The sequence below is a fragment of the Sciurus carolinensis genome, chromosome 3 (genome assembly GCF_902686445.1).
Source record: "Sciurus carolinensis chromosome 3, mSciCar1.2, whole genome shotgun sequence".
Lineage (NCBI taxonomy): Eukaryota > Metazoa > Chordata > Mammalia > Rodentia > Sciuridae > Sciurus > Sciurus carolinensis.
The window spans coordinates 169156920-169183531 of NC_062215.1; positions in this window are offsets into that span (position 1 = coordinate 169156920).

Here is a 26612-nt window from a genome sequence, read left to right on the forward strand (position 1 = left end):
CAGGAATCTTCTAACCTTAATAAGACAAACAACCTCACCCACAGGAGGCCTAATTAACAATACCAAGCTATGGATGAGGGAAATGCTCTAAGGACACACATGCAGAGGGGAGAGAGGAGACATGGATTGACAACAACCATTGAGGTTTGAAAGGGGGCTTGGAGGAGCAGAGCGTAACCATCCTTACATACATCTGCCCACTGTACAAGGCAAGATGAAATAGAAATGATCTAGCCATTCATAAACACTATCAGTTCAACTTCTAAAGAGTCTGGCATAGATGATTATTTCCAAAATGCTATTTTTTAAAAATTAAAAACCATTATCATTATAATGTCATTAGAATTAAGAAAAAAAAAGGAAGAACAGTATCTACTTTTATGTGTTGGCATCCTCTCATAAGTAAGGATGGGAACAGTTAAACTGCTTCAGGACTAAAATTAATGACTTCGATGCTAAAATTATTAGTTTCATCCATGCAGCAAAGTAGCCAAGTTGAGATGGTTTTAATCTTGTTATTGATTAATTTTCCACTTCTGAAAGTGAAAATAAGGCTCAGTTGTTGAGAAGGTAAGGGTAAGACTCGGAGATCAGAGGTCAGCACAGCCAAGCTGCCTTCTGCTTCTGTTGCTGAAGATGCCGTCATGCGCATTTACTGCGGAGAGGGGCCTGCAGTGGGGAGAAGGAGCTGCTGAGCAACCTGTGGGAGCAAAATGCCTTCTCCAACTAGGGGCAGCACCAGTTCCACCTCGGGGCTGAGCTTTGAGGTCCTTAGCTCAGGCTTCCCCAGAGGAGCACATAAAGGGCCCCTTGTGGGGTGTCCCCTTGTTCTGGGAATGAAGGATTTCTGGGACATGGAATTTTTGATAACAAGATGGTCTCTGTGAGAGTCTCTCTTTAGCTTTTCCTTTGATCTCTGCCAGGAATAACCAGGTGAACTCTTCAGAGAAAGGCCAGACTTTCATAAGCAATGACTTATTTTCCGAACAACCTGTCAATTCCCGTATATTCGTATTTAGGAAAATTCTAGGCCCACTCTTCAAATCCAGTATGACATTTGAACCTACATATCGACTACTAAATTATACCAAAGTCCCACCATCATGGTCACACTTTGGGTTCCATCAGGAAGGCTAGAGAGTTACTTTAGAAAAGAAAGTCATTACCAGAATAGAGAGGGGAAGCAGAAGGAGACAAAAGGCCACTTGACTTGGGATTTGGAAGACGGGGTGGGGTGCTGCTGGATGTTGAGAGAGGCACGGGGACATTAGGAACAAATTAGACATGATTTTGAGGGGTTTGGCCATGTGTACTGAGTGGAATTTCTCCTGCTTTCCTTGAGAAACTTCTCTAAAGATGTCATCTGCAAAAAAAAAAAAAAAGATATCCTCTGCTTAGTGCTTGGGTGGCTGGGCTCTGTTGGGTGACACTTTGACCTCCTCCTCTCATGCTCTGCTGCGGTAGGCATTTGAATTCTTGTTTCTGCAGCTGTCATTAGTCATTTTCCCAGGGTGCACCTGGGTAAATTTGGAATGGACACATGGGATCTGACAAATTTCAGAATGTATGACAACTTCCTGTCAAATACTATCTGCCCTGACCATGGAGACCAGACAAAAGCTCAAACCTGCCTGGTTTTATTCTAAGTAATCTTTGTGAGCTAAGTAAGAGTGCCTTGCTGGAAAACCAAGTGGACTTTCCAGCAAGTTGCTCTAAAATGATAAACTGCTCTGCTTGTCCAAAGAAAGGAAACATCTCATACAAAAGTGTGAGCAAGTAAAGAAATTTTCTACAGCAAAGAAAGGTGGCTAGAGGAGTCTTGAAATTACAGGAAAAAAAATGAAATACCAAATCTATATTCCTGATAATTATTAACAATACCAAGATTGCTAGAGTTTATTTATTTATTTTTCCCATTTTTCTGTTAGGGACAGACTGCTGACTTTTGTTTAGATTCATTTTCTTGAAAGTTATGACTGTGTTGAAGCTTAGAATTTCTTCTTCTTTTTTTTTTATTTAGATCCTGTATTTTAAATTCCTAACCGTCTCAGGTATTCTGAGAAAAAAAATCTAAATAACAATTTTTAAATTTCATGATTTTTAAGTTTAACAGAATTATCTTATTATAGTGAAACTAGTACAGAATTAAGGAGAAAAGAGGCGAGATTTTAATGATTTCACACTTACAATTGACGGAATCCAACATCAATATTATAAAACACACTGTATAAGCTGCATTTTAGTCCATGGAATGCATAAGCAAGCAAGCTGCATTAAGCCATTCAGGATGCTATAACAAAATGCCATAGACTCAGTGGCTTATAAACAACAAAAAATTAATCTGACAGTTCTGGAGGTTGGAAGTCCAAGATGAAGGTTCTAGCAAATTCTGGTGAGGGTTGCTTCCTAATCACCACACTCAGCCCCTTCTTGCTGTGAACCACCTGGTATAAAGAATAAGGCAGGGCTTCTTTTATAGGGCTTCACCCCCAGGATCTGTACTTCCCTGAAGGCCCATTTCTAATTATGACACCCCACGATTAAGCTTCAACAGACAACTTTGGAGGAACACAAGCATTCAGTCCACAGCACACACCTTGGACCAAGAACCTTTATTGTTCAGGAGAGAAGGGTGAAGAGACCCGGGGTACTTGGTGTGAGCCAGATTCCATCCCTAGCAAAAGGGCAAATGCCAATCTTTGGAAACAAGGTGAATGCAAAGGAAGAAATTTGTTGTGAAAACCAAGGGGCAGCCCCTGGCTTGATGATAGGGAGCCAAATGGCTAATCTTGCCAGGAAGAATAGCTATCATCGCTCTCAGATCTCCAAAGTAGATGTGCACAAGCTTGCAAATCGTTGAAGATTCCGGCAGCACCCGTAGGGACTGGAGTCCAGCGAGCTTTAGCGCTCACAGGCAATCTGCCTTCAAAACGAGCACCGCTGCTTTGTAACCACTGTCCCAGTTACAGTGGGGCAGGCAGGGGGCTAAGGCTGCACTGCAAGGGACATGTGGTTCTTTATAAAGGCCATACATTGGGACTGACGTTCAGAATACTTATATATAATAGGTCACCTTTTCCACTTAGATGACCAGTTTGCTAACCTAAAACAAGTTAGCTCTCCCACACGTGACTGGAGAATGACAGCGTGGGAAAGGGGGTCCCGGGAGCCGTCACTCCTGGAAGATCGTTAGGGGTTCCAAGTGCGGCCAATAGCTTGATATTTATAAAACGTGACACCCCCCCCACGGCCATTTCTCTTTCTAATGCCAACAGAGGTCCAAGGACCCCTCTCCCTGGAAGCCCTGCTCTTAAATCTCTCCTCCACACCCTGCCTGTTGTCTGCCTCAATCTTTTTCTGGTCAGCATTGAGAACAGTGTGACTGCTTCACAAGTGGACTCTCCTACCTCTAAGGTGTGGTTTTACCTCCTGTGGCTCAGTAACCAGCCCCAGGTTGTTCACAAATGCACCTGCCTCCCTATTACAGACCATCCTGCTCTTGACCTTGAAGGCTGCTCTGAGGTAACATTCACTGAGATGCACGGAACTCACTTTTGACTTATTTCACTGAACAATGGAAACAAAGAGAGTGGTGAGGGGGCACTGAGCTTCTGTGAACGATTATTTGTTTATTACTGAAAAGCAGCGTTTAGTCTAAAAGGGCCGCAGGCCCTGGAGCACCTTGTAAAATGGAATACGGTTGGATCCCTTGGTGATCTGGCCCAGCACTGCCTTACCTCATTCTATGAAAATGAGTTGAAGAATCTCATCTTTTTTTTTTTTTTTAAGGTTTAGCAATGACTTTTTATTTTTTATTTTTTTTATTGTAAACAAATGGGATACATGTTATCTGTTTGTACATGGGAGTAAAGGCGTACCATTTGTGTAATCATACATTTACATAGGGTAATGTTGTTTGATTCATTCTATTATTTTTCCCTTCCCCCACCCCTCCCACCCCTCTTTTCCCTCTACACAGTCCTTCATTCCTCCATTCTTACCACCCTCCTTAACCCTAACCCTAAAACCTAACCCTAACCCTAACACTAACCCCTCCCACCCCCCATTATGTGTCATCATCCGCTTATCAGCGAGATCATTCGTCCTTTGGTTTTTTGAGATTGGCTTATCTCACTTAGCATGATATTCTCCAACTTCATCCATTTGCCTGCAAATGCCGTAATTTTATCATTCTTTATGGCGGAGTAATATTCCATTGTATATATATATGCCACAGTTTCTTTATCCATTCATCAATTGAAGGACATCTAGGTTGGTTCCACAATCTGGCTATTGTGAATTGAACAGCTATGAACACTGATGTGGCTGTATCTCTGTAGTATGCTGATTTTAAGTCCTTTGGGTATAGGCCAAGGAGTGGGATAGCTGGGTCAAATGGTGGTTCCATTCCAAGCTTTCTGAGGAATCTCCATACTGCTTTCCAGAGTGGTTGCACTAATTTGCAACCCCACCAGCAATGTATGAGTGTAACTTTTTCCCCACATCCTCGCCAACACCTGTTGTTGCTTGTGTTCTTGATAATCGCCATTCTAATTGGGGTGAGATGGAATCTTAGGGTGGTTTTGATATGCATTTCTTTTATTACTAGAGATGTTGAACATTTTTTCATCTATCTGTTGATTGCTTGTAGATTTTCTTCTGTGAAGTGTCTGTTCATTTCCTTAGCCCTTTTGTTGATTGGATTATTTGTATTCTTGGTGTGAGTTTTTTGAGTTCTTTATAGATTCTGGAAATTAGCGCTCTATCTGAAGTATGAGTGGCAAAGATATTCTCCCACTCTGTAGGCTCTCTCTTCACATTACTAATAGTTTCCATTGCTGAGAGAAAGCTTTTTAGTTTAAATCTATCCCAGTTATTGATTCTTGCTTTTATTTCTTGTGCTATGGGAGTCCTGTTAAGGAAGTCTGATCCTAAGCCAACATGGTGAAGATTTGGACCTACTTTTTCTTCTATAAGATGCAGGATCTCTGGTCTGATTCTGAGGTCCTTGATCCATTTTGAGTTGAGTTTTGTGCAGGGTGAGAGATAGGGGTTTAGTTTCATTCTGTTGCATATGGATTTCCAGTTTTACCAGCACCATTTGTTGAAGAGGCTATCTTTAGAATCTCATCTTTATTGTGAAAATAACTGAGGCTGCTGGGTCCCCACTGCCAGTTCTGCAACTCTCAGAGGCTTGGTGACCTGACCCAAGGAGCCCTCAAAGCCAGTGACCAAATCAAGTCTGAAATTCCAATGTCCCTGGGCGCTTCTGCGCTGGCTCATGACACATTGGTGATGTGTTCTTTCTTGCGGTGCTGGGGATCAAACGCAGGACACAACAGTCCAATCCGCTGCACTGACTGCACCTCAGCTCTAGCACGCGCCTCCTCACCTTAGAAAACCACACACCGCGCTGCCTGTAGAGAATCCCAAACGAGAAAAAGACCTTGATTGCAATTCAGACTAAAAGAATGCCCATACACCCCTGAAAAGAGCCATCTTGGTCCCACTTGGAGACAAGTCTTTACTTCAGCAAATTATTGTTAGCTTGTTTCCAGAGTAATATAACACAACAGCAAATAAAAACATGAACCTTAAGTCTGTGAGAGAGAAAGTCATACCCCAGGAGAAGGCTAGTTTCAAAATATTGCAATTTATCTAGGAATTGAACAGAAATGGGAAAATATCCAGTTTGGCAACCATTTAAGAACTCTTAGTTGGACTACTTAACCCTTGGGTCTTCTTGACATTGATTTTATTTTGACATTAAGCAAATGAGGCTATTAAAGTGATATATATATATATATATATATATATATATATACGCACACACACACACACACACACATATATATATGCACATATATATGTATAAATAGACATATACATATTTATATAATATGTGTGTATATATGTATTTTTTAAAGTGATTTCTTTATGTATATATATGTACATATATATATGCACACACACACATATATATATATATATTTATATATTTCACATATAGTCATCTTTTTGGTGATGCTACCTGGGTTCAAATCCTGGCTCTGCCCATTTGGCTACTTCCTCTAGTTCATTTTCCTTCCTTCTGTGAGGTTCCACCCTACAGAAAAGTTGTGAGGGACAAACGAACTAGTTTATATGAAATGCCTGGCACCTGTAAGCACTCGATACTTATCTCAGAGTACTGTGTGCAAATGGGGAGATACCACAGAGGAAGACAGAGGCTCTGTCCTCCCGGGGCTCATGGCTATTGAGCAGCCGTGTTCCACAGTCATTCAGTGATCATTTCCTTATGGTGCTCACTGACACAGCCCAGGAGAAAGCCTGTGAAGGTGGGCATGAAGGGCACCCTGGGAGACGGGATTATTTTCGCCATGAAGAGACTTTAGATTAAGGCCTGAAGGAGAAGGAGACAGCAGCCCCTGAGTGGGAGGATGTGGGGAATATAAGGAGAATGGCCAATGAGTGGCAGCAGGACAGAGTCTGTCCTTGTGGATGCGTCTCTGAGTCTGAGCGGTCCTGTCTGGCTTCCAGGTCCAGAACCTGGTCTTGTAGCCCAGGTTTTTTGGGGGAAATTATTATAGCAAATATGCTCAGATTTCTGCTCAAAGGAGAACTATAAATGGGAAAAAGCCAATAAGGTTTTGGGAACATTAATCCTCATTCAGCAAAATTCTTTTAAGTTCACTTGTTTGGGGGACTTCTGTTGGTCTGTTTGCAGATTCTTGGAGAAAGCTACAAAATGCGATCCAGATGTTCTTCCTCCTGACTCTGAAGACCTGAAACTGACCTTTTCCCCTACCAGCAGCAGAGAAGGCAAAGTCCCTGATTCATCACAGACCCCAGAGGACTGCAAACATTGAGCGTGTTGCTGTCTTGCGAGGGAAGGCAACATACCTGGGAAAATGGGGGGACAGAGATTTTAGAAAGGAGGTGAAAGATGGAAACAGAGAGGCAGATGGAGAGAGAAGAACAGTGGGTAAGTGTGGCATCCGGAGCAGCACCCTGAGGTCTGGGCCGGGGGTGTCCTCAGGGTGAAGCGCCCAAGTGCCCAAGGGCAGGAGAAGCCAGGAAATGCAGCATTAGCTCCGCCCCCAGTGTCAACTGTCTTTGGATTTATTACCAAAGGTACTGAGCGAACAACAACTTGGGGCTCTGCTGCGTTCCTGTGTGTATTGGCCTCTGGAATAGAGGTCAAAGTGACATCCAGAATGGAGAAGGGAATTGTCATTGGCAGGTGCTAAGGCCAGCTTTGTCATGGGCTACAGTAAGGGCAAAGGGCCTACCTGTAGACAGTACCTGGCTGGAGGAGTCCTAAGTTCACACCCCAGGTTCACCCTCCCCAGGGAAAGCCAGAACCTCGTCCTCGTCCCCCACTCCCTCACTGTGAGCTCATCAGACCTTCTGCACCTGCCCCAGGAGCTCTGGCTACCCTGCACTGAGGCAGGTGAAAGGCGATGAGGGTTTGGACGAGGCTAGAGGCCGCGGAGACTGGGAGAGAAGATGGACTGGAGTGTGTTTGGGGATCACATAAACAGGTTTTGGCGACTGCTTGTGTGCGTGGGGAGGCAACTGTGGGTGCACCTTGCTGCAGCCTCCCCTCGTCACCACAGGCGTTGACCAGGGTCATTGTTTACTGAAGTGAGAGCCAGGTTTCTGGGGAAATGACATGATCTGCTCTGAACATGCGGAGCAGGATGTGCTGAGGAGGCAGTCCACAGGACGTAGAGAGGCGGCTGAGCAGGAGGATGCGGGACTTGCCAGAGGGCGCTGACCTTGGCACGTACATGGGACTTGTGGACATGTAAGTTGGTGCCTATGGACGATGTAAAGGTTAAAAAGAAGGCCCAGCAGCCTCCTCCTGGACAGCACTACATTTGAAGGTTGGATGGAATGGGAGAATCAGCTAGAATATTGAGGAATAGACAGAGAAATATTCTGAGGATCAGGAGATGGGGGTGACATTTGTGTCAAGAGACGGTCATGTTTTAAGAATTGAAGCTCCATGAGGGTAAAATCTATATCCCTTGCACCCAGAATGCTGCCTTAAACATAGCAGGTCAATCACTGTTAAATACACAGAAGGAGTGTCAATCTGTCAAGCTGATGGAAGGGCAAGTTTTATTGCGTTCATTAGGCAGCAGGTGGGTAGCTGGTGGTTATATAAACTAGGCTGTAAATAGATGTGAAGAGAATGGGAGGTAAGGGGGTGTAGACAGGGTGCCTAGGCAGCCGACAGAGAAGTTTGGGGATGAATCAATAGTGAGAATCCAGAAGCATCCCCTCTGTGGGCTTTCTCTAGTTTGCTTTCTTACTTTGGAAGAACTTTGAATCTGCTTGAAGGACAAGAGGGTCAGGTCAGATAAGAGGGCCAGGGAGAGACCCAAGAAGAACCAGGAGCAGAGAGCCATGGTCCCATGAGGTAGCGGTCAGAGCGAGAAACAGGGTCGTCCTCTGATGGAAAGGTGACACAGGAGAGGGAGGTGGCTGCAGGTGCCTCAGGATTTCTTGTTTCTCTGTGAAGTTTGAGGCAAAGCCATCTACTAAGAGAGGAGATGGTTGATAGAAATTCACAGAAAAGACTTTTAAAAAATGTATAAAATGGAGATTGTGAGACGTGGGTGATGATAATGAGTAGAAGGTCATAATGAGATTGTCTTCCGGTTTTGAGAGCCCATTGAGCATCAGTTCACAGGCGTACTAACCTGTTCAGCTGGTGAATTTTCCCCAGGGGTCCCCTGCTCCCCGCACCTCTGTCCTGGTACTAGTACAGAGAAGAGACACAACTGGGTGCCATTAAGAGCTGGGGTTTCCTTAGGTGATGGAGGCCCAGGGGCTCTTGTGTAGCAGAGGCTTAATGCTGATCTCTCTGTGGGCAAGTACGTAGGTTCTTTGGGGCCCCGCCAAACCATTCCTTTCAGCTCAGGCTTATATTTTGGGGAACCCAGTTCACACATAAGGGGTCTGGGGTCTGTGTTCACGTTGTCTGCTTGGGCTGGTGACAAATGGCTCTGGTCCTTCTTCTCATGCTCAGAGCTCCCATTTAATCCCCAGGACACTCACCAGGTGATTACTTTGCTCTAAGCTCCAAAAGTGCAGGTGGACGCTAGCATGGTACCATTGGACAGGAGTGTTGTTCTTTTCCAAATGAAGCCATTCTCCTTTCTTCCTTTATTTTTCTTCCTGTATTAATCACAGGAAATGCACTTCCGGTTCTCTGAGCAGCATTCTAGAAGTGGCCTCACTGGACTTAAACTGAAGAGGGTGGGTGGCCCTCCATAGCCCTTTAGGAGTGCCCAGCATGGCAGCTTCTCCTTCCAGAAAGCTTCCTCTCACAGTCTTCCTTTTCCTTTTTCATTCTTCCTTGGGGGACACGTGGGACCTGGAGGTCGTGCAACTGGGTCTTGAAGTGTCCCACAATGTGGTGTGTCTCCCAACTTTTTAGCTTCCTACTTTGACTGATGCCTTCCTGGAAGCACCTAACTTAACATTCTGAGCACGGTGGTTGAATAAAGAGGACAGCCAAGACTGCAGACACCTAGGTGCAAAGAAAGAGGTGGGGCCAATGGCTCAGCAGTGACGATGAGGTCACAGAATGGCCGCATGGGACTATTTGGATGGGCAATAAGAAATGACGAGAGGTTGATGTTTTAGGGCATGATTTCACAGGGGGCCTGATGTCTGCTGCTGATGGGATACAACTTTGACCTTGGAATCAGGTAGAGTAGTGAAAGAAAGGTTACTGATGTGAATGAGGACAAGTGTGCTGGGTGATTCTCCCAAGGGGATGTTAGAGGTAATAGAAGGAGTGAGCAATAGCAAGACCTCAGGAAGGGAGCAGGGGGACCTGGAGGTGCCTCAGTAGGGCAGGAGCACATCAGAAAGGTGATTTTCACTTCAAAGGAGCAGACAATTGGACAAGAATGGAGGGGTCGGGGAACCAGTCACTGGATGCATGTGCAGGTAAGTCCCCTTCCTGCCTTGAGATCCACGGGCTGGAGTTGATGAAAGAACATCGGCTTGGAGTGGACCCTTGGGAAGCTGTGTCTTCAAAGGACAGCCAGGAGCTAGAGGGGGGCTTCAGGAGGGGATTGGGCCTAGTAGGAAGTTGCCTGGTCAGCATGTTGGCTCAGGCAGAAGGACTTGGGTGTGGAGAAGTGAGAGAAGGATCGGGGAAATGGCACGTGGGGAGACACAGACATTACTGGGTTCTACGAGGTTGGTCGTGCCAGGAGTGGATGATGCCCATAGACAAAGCAGGGGCTCAGCTTCCTATGGTCAACCACCATGCACTGCTCCCTTGGGTGAAATAGGAGTTGATGTCCATGAGCCAGTAATCTGATCCTCTTAAACATTCCCCAGGTTGAAGTCATGAGGACAGGACTAGTTAATGTTGTTGACATGGTAATCCCCATACTTATATTCTCCTCCAGCTTCTCTAGTCCTCTTCCATCCCTTAAACTCATCAAGTTCTGTCTGCCACAGGGCCTTTACATACACTCTGATCTGACTGGAATACTGTTCCCTCCATTTGGTGCCTAGTTGATCACTAACCAGATCTTCCAAAAGCTTAGTTCAAATTTCTCCTACTCCAAGTTAACTCACCAGGCTAGGTCAAATCCTCTTTTTTATAGCTGACTATCAAGTACCTATGTAATGCTTTTCAGTCACATCTGTCTGTTGTTCATGGAATTGTTTGACTAGGACCTCTTTCCTCCCCAAGACTGTAAGTTCCATGAGGGCAGGGACCACGTGTGTCCTTCACATACACCACATCGCCCAGGGCACAGCATGGTGGCTGGCATTCAGTCATGCTTTCAGCTAATACTTGCCTAACGGATGAAGAGTGGTCTTTAGTGGTGGCTGCTGGAGGCTGGTGTCTGGGTGGCTGAGGTCCCGTTCAGGCTCCGCCATGGAGCAGCGCAACCTGAGTCACAGCCCTGGGGCTTCCCCTGGCCCACTGGTGGTGAGGTGGCTGCTGGGATGGGAGCTGGGCTCTAAGAACTCTAATCTCCTCGAATTGCAATTTTTTAAAGGATTTGTCTGAGGCTATTTTAGTAACTGACTTTTGTGGTTTGGCTGTGGTTCAGTAATTTCCCTGAAAGACAGGGGCCCTGGACCGTTTCCCTGAGAAGAGGCGATCATCCCTCTTGGATAAGAGCACATTGTCTGCTCACAAGGGGCCTTCAGAGCTCTGCTTCTTGGGGGAGAGCCCAGGAGAAGCAACAGCTGCAGACTCTGAGCTCCCAGGGGTGTCAAAGGTCAAAAGGTCAAGGGTCTCTTTTTGCATGAAGGATGCCCCGATCAATGAGGTCTAGCCAAAGACCCAACTTCCTGTCCTAGGCTGTGGGCACTGCTCTTTTGGAAATTTCACTTTGGTGTCTATTGGGGCATAAATGGGCAGGAGCTCTGATGGGAGAAGGGCCTTTCTAGCTGAAAGACCAGCAAATTTTGTGCTGTTTTCATTATGTGCTATTCAGGCTCCAAAGAGCTCAGAGTGGTTTACTCCTCTACTAGGAATGCTAATTCCCCTCTGAGCAGGACCCTTGCCATTTCCAGGCCATGGTATTGAATATGCTAACCTGTACCTGACACCAACAAACGCCACACCCTTACAGTCAGGCAGGACTCCTTCCCCGACAGCAAGTCCATCAGCTTTTTAATCCAAACAACTGGCTTCAAAGGTGGTACAAAACGATCATGAAGAACACATTTGCTCGCTGGAAAAAGTGAGACTTTGCTTGTCTGAATCACTACCTGGCCAGCAGGGCCTTCAGACACGAGGCAGCGCCCTAAAGCAAATGGGGTACTAATTCAGAGGTGGGGCCTCCCGGGAAAGTCGTTTTCTTGGTAGGAACAGGAACTCTGGTTTCCAGAAAGTCATGCCAGGGAGTCGCAAATTCTGGCATGACTACCAGTTTTCTTGGTTTTCTGGAGGTCATTTGTGAAAAGGCTATAGGTCAGAGAAATAATTATGAGCAATAAAGTAGATAAAGTAAAACATACATTGAGTTATGTTTATGCGGAACTCTGCATTTGCTCAAACAGAAGATCTTTCTTTTCTCTCTCTCTTTCTTTCTATCCTTCCTTCCTTCCTTCTTTCCTTCCTTCCTTCCTTCCTTCCTTCCTTCCTTCCTTCCTTCCTTCCTTCTTCTCCTTAATTCAACAATAATTCACTGAGTACCAGGCAGGTTACAAGGAAAAGCTTTTTAGGCAAAGTTTTTCCATTCCACATTTGCTCTTTCCAATCATTTTATATTTGTTCACATTATTGATGTGTTCAAGAATAAAATTAATAAATTTTCTAATTTATTCTGAGAGCAGTCAGAATTAATGAGATAAAAGAGCAATGAAGAGAAAGATGAAATCCTGGAGACTTTGTTTTTCTTTTCTGTAAACTATAGGGATCGATTACATGTTAGCATCTCTTCTGTTCTATTTTATAACCACAAAATGAATCCAAAAGTTTGTAAGAGATCTAATTGGTCATTGTTCCTATTTTTCCTGTTTAAGTTACTCTAAAACTTAGTGACAAAAAAACCATCATTTTCTTATATCTCACAATTTTATCAAGCAGGAACTCAAATGAATCTTGCTGGGACACATCTCCTGTTCTACATGGTACCTAAGCTCACTCGGTCATGTTCAAATGACAGATGGGTTGGTCTGGAAGTACCAAGATAGAAACCCATATCTGGTGCATTTGTTGGAATGCCTAGGAAGCTGGGTTCAGCTGAAAAGTCATCAGAGTGCATAGAGGTGGCCTTTCCAGCTTTCTCAAAGTAGTGGGACTCCTTACCTGGTAGCCTAGAGCTACCAAGATACCCAGGAAGAGGTGCAAGGATCCTTTGGCACTAGTCTTTAAAATTCTGGAACGTTGCTTCTGCCACATATTGTTGGTCAACTTGCTAAAGCCAGCCCACATTCAAGGGGAGAGAAGAAAGAGACTCAACCTCTCAATGGAGCAATTACAAGAGCCATGACAGAGGTCATCTGTCAGTCACCATGAGTTTAAACGTTACAGTGTGCAAGACCTGGCCGTCAAAACTGCGAAATCTCTCTGCCATCTTGGTTTTTCTCCTTCTCTTCCTATAAATTAAAATGAGGAACTTGGGTAAAATAACAATTATCATTTGAGCAGGGATTGAATCTGACATGAAAACGCTTAGGCAAGCTTCAATTGAATGAGAAAGATTTAGGAAAATTAAGAAAAGTGCAGAGGGCTTTGGAGGCAGGTGTGAGGGCTCTTCACTGTTGTGTGGATCAGCTTACGGCCCTTTCCCTCCATTTTGAAACTCCTCATAAAAGGGATTTCTCTACTAGTGACAATATCTTTATCCTAATATCTGTTGTAAAGGGTACCAGAGGGTATATGTCTTCTACCCATTACTAGATTCCAAGGAACTGGAGTTCATTCCTCTATGATTCTCCCACAAAGCACTCAGGTTCTCAATCACTCCTTGCTGAATGCACATAATCACTGTGGGGAGGTTTTAGAAGAAGCTAGAAGTAGCTGAAGAGCAGCTTGTTATCAAGTCCTGGTATTAGAAGAAGGTGATTTCATTATCTATAACAGCTAATGTTCAACAGCTCATCGATGCTCTCTAATGGGCAATAAAAGTGAAAACATCCACTGGGGTTTGGTTTCTGGTCCGTGTCTTGGTAAATTATATAGCTCACATTTCATGGCAGGAGACCAGAAGAGCTGTGCTCTAAGTTTTCACAAGGAATTAACCTTTACCCATGGTCTCTCTGTCTCTGCACAACCATGTTTTAGTCCAGATCTTCTCTTTTCAAGACAATTATTGCAGAGTATGGTAATTCTGTCTGACACTGACACCCAGAGAGCTATTGGTGACTGAGGGAGATTAATGATCAACCTTATGACAAGTTTTAATTAGAATGAAAATGGAGGGACACAGCGGGGAGGGGGGGTGAGCACTCCCCTATTGACATCTTATTGGAGAATCAGTTTCAAGATTATAAAAATAAATAATAAAAACATCAACTGCAGACCCCAAAAAGATAAGGGCTACTTGATCTTCCATAAAATGTAAATATCTCTTAAGTAAGAGCCTACTTTTATTATGTCTTCTGATTCTAACTATAATCTTTTATTCCCCTTCTATTATAAAAGAAATATTTTAAAGAAAATGCCTTCATAACTTTCCAATGAGGACCACAAAATATTTCATGATTATATAATAATGACATAATGCACAATAACCAATGCTCCCATTTTCTTTTCTTATTTACTTTCTGCATATCCACTCGGTTTAAGCCCTAGTTCAATCTCTCACTTGCTGAGAGGAAGTCACCCAGTGTCTCTATTCCTTAATTCCCTCAGTGTTAATAGTATTTTATATCCATGCAGTAGTCTTGAAGATTAAATGAGCTAACATGTTTAGAGTAATGCCTGATGCGTAACAGGGGCTCCATGTGTATAATTTGAAATTAACATTTTGCCTGCATTTTCTCATTTGATTCTCAAAGCAAGCCACACAGCATCAGAGAAACAGAACCACCTGTGAGTTAAGGACCCACATGCTATCGAGATATTGAATCTGGCTCTTCCTTTTATTGTTGCATAATCTTGACAAGTTACTAAACCTACCTGGGCCTCAGATTCCTTATTGGAAAAGTGGGAATAATGGTAATGCCTGCTTCATGAGGTGAATGCAGTATCACACAAAAGCACATCGAGGTATGCCTGGGACGCAGCAGATGCCACCATTACAGTTGCTGTTGCTGGATGGCAGTGGACCTTGAGGTGTTAGTGCAGACGCACCCTGTCTGTACATCAGACCCCAGGGAGGGCTGGTTTCACAGGTACCCTGGGCCCCACGCTCAGACGCTCAGACTTCTTTTACATGGTTCAATGCTCCGCTCTCATGTCTTGAAATGCTTAGTAAATTTTTTAACCAGGGTCCCTGCATTTCAATTTGCACTGAATCCTGCAGATTATGTTGCCAGTCCCCCCACTTTCCAGAATTGATTCAAGAGCCCACTCCCTCACAGATCACCAACATACTGACTCCTACAGGAGGTGGGTGTCTTTGGGGGACATCTTTAGAGTCTGAGCTTTTGCAACACAAATTGTATTTGTGTACACTGAGTTTTGTCCCTATTGTCAGAGTAAAGGGGTTGCTGTGAGCTAAGTTCTGTTCCAGTTTCTGTCCTCCACGGACCCTTGGATGTAGCATGGTGCTATGGTTTGAATGTATCTCTCAAGGTTCATGTGTTGGAAACTTAAGACTCACACATCATTGTTGGGAGGTGGGATCTAAGAATAAGTGAATAGGTCATGAAGGCTCTGCCCTTGTGGTTGTTAGCATGGGAGTGGGTTAGTTATCACAAAAGGGGCCATGTGCTGGATGTGGTGGTGCACGCCTATAATTCCAGTGGCTCACAAGGTTGAGGCAGAAGGATTGCAGGTTCAAAACCAGCCTCAGCAACTTAGTGAGGCTCTAAGCAACTCTCTAAATAAAATGTAAAAAGGGTTGGGGATGTGCCTCAGTGGTTGATTGCCCCTGGGTTCTATCTCCAGTTCAGGAAAAAAAAAAAAAAGTGGCCTTGTTGTAAAAGTAGATTTAGATCCCTCTTGTTCACTTGCCCTTCTTCCTTCTGCCATGGATGACAAACACAAAGGCCCTTGTCAGATGCTATGATTTCTAGCCTTCAGAACTGTGGTAAATAAATATCTTTTCTTTGTAAATTACTCAGTCTTTGGTATTTGTTATGGTAAAACAAAACAGACTAAGACACATGAGTACAGAATCATTGTAAGAGGATTGCAAATCCCTATCCACATCTCACATTGTACTGAACAGGTAACAGGTTTCAGGCATGAATTTACTATTATGTAGTAACACTACGTAGAACTCATTGTATTAATACAAAAGAAATGGGTAAAAATGTCATTGAGTATTTCATAACTTCTTGTCATTATAACTTCTGAATGAATTAGCATTATCTATACTAAAGGGTTATTAGACATAAGATTGAGAATTTGTATGGTAATAAAGGTCTGCATATTTGGAACAATTGGGAAGCTTCTTATTAGGCTCTGAGTTCCTGAGTCGCCAGATTCATTTCAATTCACATATAAGCTCCTTCTTTCCTTATTCACAACATTGCATGCAGCAGTGGTACAGTTAATGTGTGTGCAGTGAATGATACATCCATGTGCTGATCAGATTTCCATCTTAACATGTGGGAAGTGGGAAATGAATCAGGTTGAGTTAACAGAAATAACCAGTGAATTCAGAGGAGAAAATGGAGGAGAGGTGAGATTAATAAGGGAAGACCGCAGAGTGTTTAAATTCTTAGAAGCCTGAGGGGTGCTGAGCCAAGACGCAGTATATGAGCAGAGTCCAACCCAATGGGCAGAGGTTGGTTCACCATGGATGCAGGTAGATCTCACACCCAGTGCCCCAAAATGGCATGCCTCCACCCTCAGGTCAGTTCAGGCTGTTCCCCTGCTCTTCCAGTGACTTCCCAGCCTACAAGCCCTGTGTCATCTGGCTCCCAGTCACGTCCTGCCCAGTTCCTTCCTCCTGTCCACTGCCTGCTGCTCAGCCATGCTGTTCTTCCTGCTCACCTTAACCAGGCCTCACATCCCTGGGCATTGATGCTCCTCCTGCCTGAAACACTTTTCTAGCATTTTCTTTTTTATGAATATTTCTTAAAATGCTTTTATGAGTACAGTATAGTCATACAAACTTGGGGTTCACTTTGACATAATCGTGCATGCATGGAACAGAATCTGCTCCTCCCTTTCTCTCCTCTCCCTCTCTTCCCCTTCCTCTACTCCATTGATCTTCCTTCTGTTTATTTACTGCTTTTTAAACTTGGTGCTTTATAGATATAAATAAAAGTGTAATTCACTGTGGTATATTCACATGCACGTAGCCTTATTTGGCTGATTTCATTCCTCAGTTCCTCCCTTTTCTCCACCCTCCTCCCTCTCCCTCTAGTCCCTTCTCTTATTCCCTTCTATTTTCATGGGATCCCCACTTCCTGTATTCCTCATTTTATTCAGGTCTTTTCTCAAAACTCACATCCTCAGAACAACTTCCCCAACCACCATAATGCGATGCATAGCATCCAGTCTTTACAACGGATACGAGGAAGAGAGAATCTACCAACTAAAGGATTAATTCACTTCTTGAGAAAATATGATCCTAACCAAACCCATAGAATTCTGAGTATTTGTGGTAGATGTTTTTTTGTTCCCAACTGTTCACTCTTTCCAGTAACAAATGACACATCCATACTCTTCACCACGTGACTTTACAGCAACCAGGCAGGTGGTTTGCAAATTCCTGCCTCCCTAACCTTGAGGTTGTTACATGCTTTGGCCAATGGAATATTAGTGCGTGTAACATGGAGAGCTTTCAATGTGCCTGTGTGGTGTGGCTTGCCCTCTTGTACCATCTGCCACGAGAAAGCTTCCTCTGGGAAGCCACTGGAGTCAGAATGGTAGACGCATGTGGCCAACTTCAGCCCCACCTGCAGGCAGAGGCAGAGCAAATCCTGCTAATCTGTACATTTGTGGGAGAAAATGATGAATGTATGTGATCATAAGCCACAGAGCTGGCGGTTGTTTCTTATGCCACAAAAATTTGACTAAAACAGTTTTTGAACATTTATAGCAATATTGCCCTACTTAATGATCAAGGTTGATATGACTTAATTATGTTACACATCCATTTTGCCTCTCTGCTGCATCAAACTTGGAAGGTCAGAAGTTTCATTTATTTGACAGCAGGAGGATAAGATGTCATTCCTGTATTGTTCCAGGAAGCTTATGCACTTCAGAAATCCTTCCTCATAGACCAGCACTGTGGATGTTTCTTCATCAGAAGAGCTCCGTTGATTACCTAGCTGCACTGCCAAATGTGGTAGCCATTAATTGCATGTCAATTGCTATTCAAATTAATCAGAATAAAACTTTGAAAAAAATGTGTCACATTTTTATTAAGTACATGGGGGCTATTGAGCACCATATTAGGTCACAATACAGACCATTTCCATTAGCATATAAAGTTATATTGGACAATGTCTACCTCAAGATTATAAAAATTGGGTTCTTTATTAATTTTGCAGGTTGGGAGAAATAAATTCTCTGCAAATGAAATTGTAGGGTGAAGAGAGAAGAGACGGAATATAAAGAAAGATAATCTCTATCAGGTCCTTTCACCTTTGGCTTAGATAGACATAAATAATTTTTATAAAATATCACCTGGCATGTCATCTTTTTCATTTTTCCGGTTCTTCCAGAAGCATTCTAAGGCACACAGTTCACCAATCACATATGCCAATAAATGGAAATGAGAGTGTTGGGGGCACATCTTCCAGAGAGTCTGAACAGAAAGATCATATTTCAGTTCAGTTCTCAAATGCAAAGAATGTGTCAATAGGTGCCCAAATTTATGACCTTCAGCCCTTCCAAAACAAGGTACAAGAGCAGCAGAAAAACTCAGAGAAAATGCGTTCCACGCTGAAGTTAGCTCTCCTGGCCCCAGCTCGGCTAGAGCAGTGGCAGGCATTATATTTGCCTCCACGAGATTCATCAAGCTGTACGAGCAAAGACTCAGCAAGGAGCAGGCGACAGAGCATGAGCTCAGATCAGCAATTTATCTGAGGCCAAGTATCAAGAAACAATGGGAGGCTCATTATGTAAGCCAGCTACAGGTGTATTAGTTCCATTTCAGAGACTTCCAACAGGTTTTCATTTATTTCCACATTTAACATCAGTATCAGCCTTAATATAAGAAACACTGCAGTCATTTTTTATAGTACTTGGAAAAGAAAATTCTCAGGAGGAACTTTTCAAAGGACTTTTCAGGTCCATTTTTTTCTTATAGGGAAGTTTTATGTCTGAAGTTATACGATCTGCTCTCAAAATAGAAAAGTTTCTATTTGTCTCTGGTCGTTTGCTCATCTTTGGTCATTGATGCTGATGGATGGATTTCTTTGTACTGGGCTCCCTGTACTAGCAGTAGTGCTGGACTCTGCCCTACCAGTCCATGTCCTATGCAGTGCCCAGGACTTCTCTGCTAACCCTTTCATGCTGCCAGTCATTTCCCCTAAGCCCTACATGAGGGTCAGATTACCCTAGATCTTCTGGAACTTCCTCTGCAACATTATTTTCAGCCTCATCAGTACCACCTATCTCAGGATCCCTCAGCCTGGAACTTTCTCACTATTTTTTCTTCCCTTCTTAGTGTCTACTCTATAGTCTATCATGGTAACTACTACCTTACAAACGCCTTTAGATTCCAAGTCCCTCTCTTTGATGTACCTTCCAGGAAGAACCCTGAACTCGGTTCCACCCACTTATTAGCTTCGCTATGCTGCCTGTTGAAAGGCTGAGCTCGTCGGCTCCCACTGTGCACTCAGCACTACCTAGGATTTATGCCACATCACTGCTTTCCAAAATGATAATTCCAATGCTCCCTTCCCATCTCTCCTCATGTCAGCCCTCCACTCCCATTAAACTCCAGAGATGTTTTTGATCCAATCTTTAAGATAGTAGAGCCTCTTTGGTGTTGCTATGGACTGAATTGCTCCCCCACTCCTCTAAATTTATACAGTGAAACCCTTCCCCTCAATGTGACTGTATGGAGGTGGGATCTCCAGGAGGTAATTAAGGTTATATGAGGTCACAAAGGTGGTATTCTAATTCAATATGGCTAGTGTCCCTGTATGAAGAGGAAGAGACTCCAGAGCAATGTGTTTCTACCACATAAGGATGAAGTGATAAGACAGATGATCATCTGCAACCCAAAGAGAACCCTCAACCAGACATCAGATCTTCTGACATCTTAATGTTGGACTTCCAGTCTCCAGAACTGTGAGAAAATAAATTACTCTTATTTAAGCCAACCAGTCTGTGGTATTTTGCTTGTTGCAGTTTGAGTAGCCTAAGACAGATGGAAACCTTCATCTTCCCACCAATAGGTCTTCAAGCCTACTTCCACCCTTGCCCATCTTCCTTTTCTTCTCTTCTAATGTAGGGAGAAGCCAATCTTACAACTGCTTTTTGCTCATTTGATCTATCCCTCTTTTATTAATCAGTATCTACCTCTCTGCTGAAATACTCTCAACATCTTTCAAACAGGTTCTAACATCTCCCATCTTAGGGGAATAAGAGCTATGTCCACATCTTCTTCATACCACCCTTCCAGTTCTCTATTGCCGTCGCCAGCTCCACCTCCTGATAGAGTTGTCTACACATTGTTTCTCCTCCCATTCATCCTGCCACAACCGCAATCCATACTAACAGTGATTAGGATTAGTATGACATGAAGAGTGACGTTTCTTCTACAGATATTATTACAGTTATCTAATATTACAGTTGATATTACCGTTATCTAATATTGCATATCAAAGTATGTTAACTTTTTCACTTAAAACAACTCACAAATCCATTCTTTGGGCTCACTAGGGTGTCTCCAGTTTAAGAAGGTTGGAGACCAGAATTATTTAAAGACTTGTTCATTCATATGTCTGACAATAGATGCTACAAGGACTTAAAACACATGAGGACTCAAATATCTTGGGCATATTTCCAAAGCTCTATGTGGTCTCTCCATGTGAGCTTTTTAGAATGGAAGCTGTAGAGTGGCCAGATTCTTTACATACTGGCTCAAGAAAACCAAGGAGCATGCCCGAAAGAAAAGTGCCAGTAACTATGTGTGTGTCTACAAAATTATCCCCAGACTGAGAGCGTTAAACTACCATTTATAATGCTCACTGATTCTGTGGTCAGGAATTCAAATAGGGAAGAAGAAAGAGGGATTATGTTTGCCCTACTCAATCTGAGGCCTCCTCTGGAAGATCCAAAGACCGGGAGGTGAGAGTAGTTGATGCTCATTGTAAGTTAAAACATCAGTCCTGACTTCTGCATGGGTCTTGGGCTTCCTTAAGATGTGGTAACTGTATCTCAAGAGTATCAAAAGAAAGATGAACAGACAGTAACAGAGAGACTGAGACCATTGACACCAACGCAGTCTAAGTCATTTAATGACCTCATTTTGTAAGTCTGTATACCAAGTCTCCAAGATGGCGCTTCATCCAGTCATAGGGTTTAAATGTCATGTTAACCCTGATGACTTTGGAATTTATTCCAGTTCCAAAGATTTACCTAACCTTTGACATCATCATTAGGATGGACAATTAGCTTTTCAAACTTATCAAGACCAAAAAGTTAAACTTGGAATTTCCCACCACTCTCTAGTCTTCCACATTTCATCTAAAAGTGAATTTCATTATTCCTTCCATATCATTTTTAAGAAACACCCAAGACTGTGATGGGGTAAGAACCCTCTGTCTCAGAGCACCTTGGCTTCTACCTTGCAATGACTCTCTGATTAAAGGAATAAGCAATGACTCCCTATTCTATTTGTCTCAAAGGAATTGCTATACAATTAAAAGACATTGAATGATGGGTATGGAAGGTATTGCATTTTCTTCTCTGTTAACCTGAGAATATTCTTCAAGATGCACAGATGTACATTTTCTATAATTTAATAATTTAGTAAGAATTATTTATTGAATATCTGTCACTTACCAGGCATCGTTCTAGTTGCTGGGGAAGAGGTGGTAAACAAAACATCTTCTAATAAGAGAAGGCAGACAGTGACAAAACAAACATAGAACATGCCAGGAGGGGATAGGCCGTGGGCATGTGTACTATGGAAGTTTCCCCGGGGACCCCATATCCATCCTACAGATGTGAAGCACCTTGCACCATGCCTGCACACAACGGTTACCCCGTACGAGACAGCTGTTATTCTCACCTATCAAGATTGATGTTTATTGGAAAGGTAGTCAGCCTGGGTTCAAACACCAAATCCAGCCCTGACTCTTTTGAGTATGTCTCTCCAGCAAGTCGCCTAACTTCTCTGGGCCTCTTTTATTATGTGTTATTATGTCAATTAATTGGTTCTGAAGAGGCATGGTGGATGGTTAGTACGGAGTTTGGCACATGTTCAGGATCCTGTAACCACTGCTTGTTATTATCCTCGAGACGTTCTTAAGCCCCTCCCCTCCTGTAACAACACGGAACAGGGAACACCCCGCAGACACAGCTGATGTTATTTTGTGGGTATTTCTAGACCATCTCCTGCAGGGCTGTTTCCCTTGCTCCATTTGTGTCTCTGTTCACCTGGTCCCCACCCCTTTGGGTCCCCTTGCTCAGCTTTGCTCACTGCAGAGCGTGGTTAACCTGTGACCCACGACAGGTGACCCTTGCTATTGTCTGTCTCTCCAACTAAAATGCAAGCTCTATGTAAAACACAAGGCCTCTTAGTGCCTCTTCAGTTCGCTGGAACATTGCAGGTGCCTAGAACTGTGCCTGGAGAACCATAAGCTCATGAGGAACATTTTTTGAAGATGTAAAAGAAATTTCGGGAGAACTCATCTAGCCATGGACAACAAAGGCCATCGCCCCAACCACATCCCTGAGGGCTGGTGCCCAGCGCGCTGAACTTCCTAATATAGAGCGCTGTTCCCTCACGCCATTATCATGAACATTAGGGAACTGAACCTCTTGGATTTCAAGCCTGACAATGTGGAGTGCTCGAGAAGTTAGGCCAATTTACTTTTTAGGAACAAGCAGCCAGACCTATTTCCACCACAGCCTTGCGAAGTCCTCTGGGGCCTCACCCTGCCAAACACCCTGCAGCTGAGACCAGGTAGCAGAGTTCTGTAAATTTCTTCCATTAGTAACTGCCAAACAGCTCTTTCCTCGACTGACTTGATTCCCGCTTAAGTCACGTATTTCAACTTGTAATTTCTCCAAAGGGCTATTTCAGACTTTTCACTTCCTGAAATTATAGTGCTTGTATGTGTTAGGCTATTTGCAGCCCTCTCTTATTCACCAGAGATCGGGCATAGAAAGATGGAAGAGACACCAGCTTTCCTTTGGCCACACTTGGTTTAATCAGTATGAACTTCACCATGAACATCTCCCTCATTTCCCCAGAGCTAAGAGAGAGTTATGGACACTGCCATACAAAATAGCAATTGTATTTTCCTTGTCATCCTGTGTTTTCTTGGGGAAGCATGGCCTGTGGTTACTTTAGCGCTGACTTGCACATTTGAGTGAAATCTCCACATATACTCCATAGTGGTTAAGTTGCAGGTAGCAAAGAACCGATTTTCAACCGTGACAATGATAAAAACTTCCACATTGAGGTTTTCGGTTATTTTGGTTCCTAAGATAGATTCATGTCCCCCAGCTGGTCATCCCCTGTTTTGTTTTGTTTCTCCCCTCTAAGAGTTGTAAAGTCAAGCACTGAGACTCATATATGGAAATAACAGTGTTGGCAAAATATGTATGAGAAAGAAATTTTCTCTTTATTCTTCACCTTCCCCTACCAAATATTCTTCTCACACCTTGTCTCAGAATGAAAACTCAGCCTAGCAAAATAATATCTTTAACCTGGTATGGTAGGAGACTCTGTCCCCTGGGATCTCTCTGGGGGGACTCTGGCAGGCAAGGTGTTGAAGAACATGAGGGTGTTGTGCTTCCTTCTTCCAGCCATGCAGGGTCTGGGGCAATGAGATCAGCTTTCCTGAACAGAGATCTGATTTAAATAATGGCAGATTTGAATAATGGTGGATTCTTTTCCTCTAGATCAAGATTGCCAAAAACTGTGAGGGTGAGGTTTGCATTCATAATAAGGCTGGGGGTGGGGTGGGGGTTGTTTCCACTAAAAGAAACATTACTCATCCTGGGACAGGAAACGTGGGCATCCCTTTGAGACTGAAAGGGAGAGGGACGGACTTCCTCTGCTCATTAGCTGAGGGCAGAAGGCTGCAGGAGGGGTGGTGACAGTTCTGACATGTGGCTGTGATCAGAGAAACCTCGAAGCATATTAGAGATGTGACCTGGAACCAGGGAGACAAACAGGTATGTAATTGGGAAAAGTTACAAAAATAAAACACCACAGAGCTGGCCAGGTACAAGCTCAGGGTGGTTGAAAGCAGTCACAGGTGAGAACAGCAAGGAGCGGGGGCACCCTCCACTAGCCCACCCCCAGCAGATCCAGGGAAGTCAGGGAGGAAGGGAGAGATGGACGCCTCCATTGAGTCTCTTCCACCCCCACTGGAAGTAAATCATTTCCATCCTTGTTCCCCAGAGAAGACTGTGGGCAAAGAATGTATGGGATAATTCACTTCCAGCAGGTTGACAGGCAGGAGATAATAAAAAAATAAAAAAGATTCAATTAACCATAAAGCTGTGTGTGACTGAGAGAAGGTGGTCAAGAGAGAGACTTGCAGCAGCTGAGAGCTGACACTCTGGAAAGGTGAGATCACCTCCAGAGAGATTCTTCCCAGATATTTATGAGGCTCCTCCTGAATGGACAGGATGCAGGACAAGCTGCAGAAATTGCTTTAGTTCTTCTCACAGACACCTCCCCTCAGATGAAGCTGGGGCTTGTGCCCTGCAGCTGATATTGGATCCTTTATGTTGTTCTAAATTAAATTCTGAGCTCTTCAGTCCATGCCACAAGTCCTATTACGTGGGCTTATTTGCACTAAATCTGTGTTTATGGGCACATAAAATCCATGTTGTTCCTATCGTCAGATTTGATTATTGATGATGGTTCCTAACACGTGCTGCCAGCTGCCTTTTTAATCACTGTCAGTCATTCTTTTCTACCACAGTCAGACTTGAAGCAGCAATGATGGTTCCAAAATAGGGCCTTTCCTCTGTATTTAGGGCTAATTAAGAGTAAATAACTATTCCCAGCAAGGAGGGGGCAGCATCCAAGCAAATCTTTGACAAATGCAGCCCTCCCCTTGAAGGAACATATTCTTGTCTGCTGCCAGTAAATATTTGCATTACAATGGTAAGAAATTCCACATTTTTCCCCTGTTGAGAATGTCATACTGCTTTGATACAAGTATAGAAAAATAAATACCAGTCAAGGCCAGGAAGGAAAACACAAGAAGCGTTTAATTAAGAAAACATATATAATTTCCTGTTTCTTTCCATGTCTCCCAGTTCCACTCGGTCGCTGTCCTCAGCCCTGTGAAGCAAATGCAGGCAACCACAGGATCTCAGCTCCCACTCGAATCTGACATTTCCCCTAAATCTGCCCACCTCCCTCCGCTCCCACAGCCCCCGTGATGCAACACAATTCATTCATTATATTTTGAAGGTTACAGTCAATTGCTCTGCTGCAAGAATGCAAAATGGGTAGGATCAGACTCCCTGCGTTTGGAAGGTTCATCTTGATTTCAGTTCCATGGGCTCTGGCAACGTATTGCCCAAAGGACACTCTTGAATTTTGCTTTGACTGGGTCTTTCAATTTCCTCTCATTGAACGATGAGTTACTGTTGCTTTGCAAATTATAGATTTTAATTTTTCTTATATTTTTCACTTCCCATTGGAATCTCACAGCTATTTTTATGTATTTCTTCTGACTGATAAAAGTTAAAATGAAATCTTTTCCCACCCTGGAGAAGAAGAAAAAGAGAAGTGCGTTAAAAAATACATAAGCTCAGAGAAATTAGAATGGAGGAGGAAAGAAAGTAAACTTTGAGCTATCCATATGGGAATATAAGAAACATATTTCTTATATTTATCCCAATTTATGGAAATGTAAGAAGATTCTATTATAAAATATAGAGTTGGAACAAATTAACATAATGAAGAAACAGCAAGGTTTTTTTTTAAAATGCAAACACTTAAATAAGAAATTCTTATATGCTTTCAACAAAGAGTGGTTAAATACCAACAATGTAATTACACAGTTCAGCTTTCCTTACTAATTTCTCCAGCTAAAGCTTTGGAACTTTTATATATATATATATATATATAATTTTTGAAGGAGATTATAAATAATAATCTTCAAAATGATTTTCAATTAATCCACTTTAAAATTATAGGCAGATCCAAGTTTACTAATTGCTAATTGGCCCCAAGGTGCTAAGTTTTGCCATATATTTATTATGATACCTGAGTTCAAGTATCTTTCCCAGATTTTCTAGCCCTTGTCCATCCAGGGTCCTAGGTAAGGAGGAGGCAGGAGTAAAATCCATGAGTGTGAACTCTGAGTCTGCAGGGCTTGCCTGTTAATAAATGAGATACAGATACATGGCTATATCATGTGTCAGGAGTCATGCATCTTGTGAATCAGGGAAGAGGCCTTATCAGTAGTGCCAGGTGTTCCAGAAAGAGCCACAAGGGAAGTTTTCCAAGACATTGACTTTTGAACACATGCAGTAATGGGCAAGCCAGAGATGACTTGAGAGATGAGCCATGGCTAGGATGGGCAGCTTTAGTTTGAGGGAGAATGGAAGGATTGACACAGCAAAGTAGCATGAACTAGTCTGTTTTACACAGACCGTACAGAGACCATGTGGGAAATCTGGTTATGTAGAGAATTGACTCTTGGATGGGACTCAGATAAAACTCAGGATGCCCAATTAAATCTGGTTTTCAGATAAACAACAAATAATTTTAGTGTAAGCATGTCTTAAATATTACATGGGGTATATTTATACTAAAAACAATTTGTTGTGAGGCCAGAAAAGACTGAAATAAAATCCTGCTATCCCTGTCCAAATGAAGAGTTTTGGTTCT